General features: G+C 51.5%; 1 protein-coding gene across 2 annotated transcripts in view; it reads left to right on the plus strand.

Moving 5' to 3' along the window:
- Trak1 (trafficking kinesin protein 1) overlaps positions 1 to 5,140 on the plus strand; it is a 169,131-nt gene that overhangs the window by 59,966 nt on the left and 104,025 nt on the right. For both annotated transcript variants that reach the window (XM_031345664.1, XM_031345666.1), the window contains exon 2: positions 3,694 to 3,992. The gene's annotated coding sequence lies outside the window, so the exon portion shown is untranslated. The remainder of the gene's footprint in view (positions 1 to 3,693; positions 3,993 to 5,140) is intronic.

A 5,140-nucleotide genomic window follows, 5' to 3' on the forward strand; every position in this document is an offset into this window, starting at 1 on the left:
CTTTGTCTGCCAAAATGGCCAGGCTGCAGAACCTCTCACTCCTCCGCGGACAGGGGGTCCAGTCTTCCCCGGGCTCCCCAGGCTGCAGCCAGTCAACTGCACACCCCACAGTGTACCACCTTCACCCATGGGCAGGCTTTTCAAAAGCCCCATTTGTTTCCTCTATCTGGAAGAAAGCCCTAGCTTTGCGTGTGCCAGCCTTTGCTGGGGCCAGAGACGTCCAGGATCTTCTGAGCTTGTTTGACCGAGGGGAAGCTGGGAGACACAGCACTCAGTGCCAGGAAACAGCTTCACACTGGTCCTCTCTGCTGACTCTGTGTGGCCCCTGTGAGCATTATTTCCTTACCTCTAAGTGGGGTTGGTAATGACATTCAGCTAAGAAGAGTTGGCCATTGAGGAAGGTTAGTGGCAGTGGGCAGCTTCCTGGTTTCCCTGACAGCCCCAGAAGGGCCAGTAGTGGCACCGTTGGGTAACCGTGTGCTACGGTAGAGAGCCATTTGAAATGTAATTTTAGGGACATACAAGGCTCACTTTCTTGGGCAGTCTGAGTAATTTTGATGGTGGTGATGGGCATATGAGTTTGCTGTATGCAGAGCACAGGGTTGGCATGCCTTGATCACAGCTGTGTTATCATCGGCTGCACAGTCTCGGGTGTGGGTAGAGGAGGGCTGGGCTCAGCCACCTGCGGGGACCCAGCCTGTGTCTCAGCAGCCCGGAAGCTTAGCTTCCTCTTCCTGTCTCCACAGCTAGTGCCTGGGGCTGTTGGAGCCTGTGCACTATGCGGCCTCTGATCAGTTTTCTTTCTGCTGTGTGTGTGTGTGTGTGTGTGTGTGTGTGTGTGTGAACGTGTGCATGTGTGGTCTACCCATCTCCACCTCCCCAGCATGGGATTACAGGCGCCACCACCCGACTCTAGGGATAGAACTCACCACCCGACTCTGCTAGGGATAGAACTCAGAAGCCACTGGGCTGGCTGTTTCCCCAGGCCCTGGCCTCTTCTGGTGTACTTCCTTGGCTGTTTGCTTGTTTTTGCTTCTTGAGTTCGTAGAGATCTTGAGTCGTTGGCAGAAAGCACAGGTTGAGTAGAAATGCCGACAAGGGTTTCCTCAGACTCACACTCCAGGGTGGACTACTTCTCCTTCTCCAGCATTCGTGGGTCTCCCCCAGTTCTCCTGCTGCCACCTCCCGGGATTCTTTCTGACTCTATTCAAGTCAGAAACTAGATGGGGGAGTCACATGGGTCACTGGGTGACCGAGTGAGGCTCCTTAGGAGGTTAAGGTCAGGACCCAGATTTGATTCTCAGCGCTCACACAGCACCTCACCGCCCGCCACCTGTAACTCCAGTTCCATGGGACCCAACACCTTCTTCTGGCCTCCTCAGGCACTAATCACACTGCGGCAAAACATTCATACACATGAAATAAACATGATCTTTAAACATCTTTTTGAAACGCTACTGTGCTTTTTTTTTTTTTTTTTTTTTTTTTTGATATTTTGTTCCCCTTACTCTCCCCTTCGTGGCTTTAGGATTTTTTTTCTTTCTTTTTGTTTGTTTTTCTGGAACTCTCAGAACTAACCTAGCGGTGGATCATTTCAGGTTAATGCACGTTCCCAGAGTAGGCACTGTTCTTTCTCCCACCTCTGTGAAGATGTATACACACGTGTATCACTTGTTAGGTGTTCCTGGCCAGTCAGTGTCCAGGCCAGAGTCAGAACACAGCTGGTGCAGAGGAAGCCACTACTTGCTCAAGACTGCCAGGGCGGCACCAGCGTCCTTTAGCCTCACCCGAAGAACTCCCATCCTAAAGCACCAGGCATGGGTGGCAACTAGTGGAGGACTTCCGGTGTGCCGACTTCAAGCCCTAATGCCCAGAATGCTGTGTGCCTTCTCACCAAGCTGCTTCCGCACTTTTCTGTGTATCTCCAACCAGTGTGATGGTCCAGTCGGGTCCCACATGTCATCCTACAGAAGCTCCTGCGCTCCAGACGTCTCTTGATTCAGTTCCCTCAGTGCAGGCAGAACCTCCTGCCTCTTCCCATTTCGTACTTTCTGTCCACTTAAATTCTTTCTGTTTATGTGTGTGCATCTGTGTGAGTTTATGTGCCCACGTGCATGAGGTTTCTGTGGAAGCCACATCCGATCCCCTGGAGCTGAGATTATAAGAGGCTGTGAGTATCCTGACACAGGTGCTGGAAAGAGCTCAGGTCCTCCGCAAGAGCAGTAGATGCTCTTAACTGCCGAGTCATCACTCTGCTACCAAAGACTTATTTTAATTTTATTTGTGATTGTGTGTCTGTGCACATGTTTGTGGGTGCCCATGGAGGCCAGAAAAAAAGACACCAGAAAGCCTAGAGCTGGAATAATGGATGGCTGTGACACCCCTTCCCCCCAGCATGCGTTCCAGGAAGAGCAGTACACACTCTTAACTGCTAACCCACATTTCCATCTTCTTTGAACTTCTGTGCATATGTGTACTCTGTATGTATGTGCATGCATGTGCAAGTGCATGTGCCACAGCAGAGGTAGAGCTTAAGGAGCATCCTGGATGTCAGACCTCACCTTTTACTGCTTTTGTGCAGGATCTGTTGCTCTCTGTTTACTAGGCATGTGGTCCTCTTCCACCTTCCATCTTGCTGTAGAAGTGCTGGATTACAGACATGTGCTACTTATATGCCTGGCTTTGAACTCAGGTCCTTGAGTGGTGAGCACTCTATCCACTGAGCGGTCTCCTCGGTCACTAATGTAGGTTTTGTAGACATCATTCAGCACGTGGTGTGTGTATGTGTGTGTGTGTGTGTGTGTGTGTGTGTGTGTGTATGGGCAGTGTGTGTGTGTGTGTATGGGCAGTGTGTGTGTGTGTGTGTGTATGGGCAGTGTGTGTGTGTATGTATGGGCAGTGTGTGTGTGTGGGGGGCAGTGTGTGTGTGTGTGTGTGTGTGTGGGTGGGTGGAATATGTGTGGAGGTTGGTGGGGAAGAGAGGACCTGAATAAAAGGATAACTTCTCAGGGGCTAGCCCTGTCCTGAGAGGTGACATGTATGGTTGCTATTGAAACAGAGGAACTTTTTCTGTAGAGGTTTAGTGGGATTTCAGTGGAAGTCTGAGTTGCCTACCCGGGCTGTAGCCTGCTTGTCCTTCCCAGGGCTCTAACCCATTGTCCTTGGCTCTCTCCTGGAGCCAGTGAATGGATCTGATGTGTTTTGTTTTTGTTTTTTAAATAAGGTCTTAATTTACCAGGTTCTCAAAGGAGTTCACTCATATCTCACTGTAGCTTAAAGTGGGCACTGACCTTAAAGTTCTTTGTGGAATTGTGTTTAGCAGAGTTTAATCGTGTCACTTATAACTGAATGTACAGATAACCATATCGCCTTGCTCTGCACAGTGGTGTGTCAGTTTGCATCTTCCTCACAGTGTACACTTGCACTCTCCCCACCCACCGTGACTTGCTCTACGCCCACCCTGGCTTCTCCCTTTGAGGATGGCCATGGCCCTTCTAGCTGAGGCCACTTTGTTAATGTCTTACCCAGCCAAGGCGGATTTCGGTGTTGGAACCGAGGCCTGGTTAGCTGGCGAACCATCTCTGCGGTGATGTTGTGACGAGACCCTGTCTTCCCTGCCTCGATCTTAAAGATTTTGTCTACATATATTCATAGACTCCTCGTGACTGTGTTTCTCTCTGGGTTGTTCCACAGATTCTCTGTGAGCCGCCCCTACTGGTACACTGAATCTCCTGGGGGCCATCTGCCCGACTGCCCCTGACTCCGGCAGCGGGGGCCCCCCCATGGCAGTGGGCACCTCCCTTTGAAACCTGCCAAGCTGGACGCCACAGCCCTGCACGACGACACCTCGGCCAGCTCCACGCCTGTCTCTGAGGCTTGCAGCCATGCGGTCCTCCCCTGCAGCCCGGGCATCCCTGAGGAGTACTATGTGAGCGAGGCTGTGGAAGATGCTCCCAGCTACAGAGAGCACCGGGATGCCTGTACCATCACCGGTATGCTGACTTTACCCTGCTAGGGAGGGGAGGGGGCTCCAGCCATCGGGACTGGGAAAGGTATGCAGCCATAGGAGGAGGCCCGGGAGTGTATTCTTTTTCATGTTGCTATGGCAGCATAACTGGCGAAAGCAGCTTATGGGGAAGGTGGGTTTATTTTGGCTCACAGTTTAGGGTGCAGTCTGTCATGGTGGGGAAAAGTTAGTGCAGGATTGTGAGGTTGCTGGTCTTGCTGCATCCACAGTTGTCAAGGAGACGAATGAATTACATGCCTAGGACTCATGGGATCGCTCAGCCCACGCTCATGGTTGGTTTTCCCACTGGAGTTAACACAGTTGAGAAACTTCCCGGCAGACAAGTCCAGAGGTTTGTCTCCTAAAGGATTCTCTAGCCTGTCAGAGTGGCCATGTGAACCATCTCAGGGTGGATGTCAGAGTGGCCACGTGAACCATCTCAGGGTGGATGCAGTCACCACAGTACACGAATCTGAGATCAGGCACCTTCCGTTCAGAACCTGTTTCATCTGTGTGTCATTCTGTGGCTTGGGTCAGCGTGTCACAGAATTTTCACAGACTGAAGACAGTAGCACTGGGTACCAGGCAGCATGCGTGGCCCATCATGGGTGTTCAGTAAAGTTTGGTTTTCTCTTGGCTTGTATTTTTCCAGACTGGCATGGGCATCATGGAAGTGGCATGCAGTGTCAGTTTTAGACATAGGAAATGCACCACACGCTGTATCCACAGAAAGGGCTCCAATGCCACGTGTGTCTCAGCACTCTGTCATATTACACTTTGCCCACATGCATCAGGACACTTTGCCCACACATGCAGGACACTTTGCCCACACATCAGGACAGTTTGCTGTACACATCAGGACAGTTTGCCCACACATCAGGACACTTTGCTGCACACATCAGGACACTTTGCCTGTACACAGTGGCTTCCAGCAGCTTCTCTTTGTTCTGGGTTACCCGTAGAGTTACACACGGGACACCTTGTGTGTTAGGAGTTGCCTGGCTCCTGAGGGACACAGAAACAGCTGTGGTTCCATGTGTGCCAATGTGCTTCCTCCCTGTCTGGGCCTCTACACCCCTCTCTTCTGCTCCCTATAGTGTAGCACCTATGCTGCCTTCCCCTGTGCCGCCCCCC

Source organism: Mastomys coucha, unplaced genomic scaffold (genome assembly GCF_008632895.1).
Source record: "Mastomys coucha isolate ucsf_1 unplaced genomic scaffold, UCSF_Mcou_1 pScaffold23, whole genome shotgun sequence".
Taxonomy (NCBI): domain Eukaryota; kingdom Metazoa; phylum Chordata; class Mammalia; order Rodentia; family Muridae; genus Mastomys; species Mastomys coucha.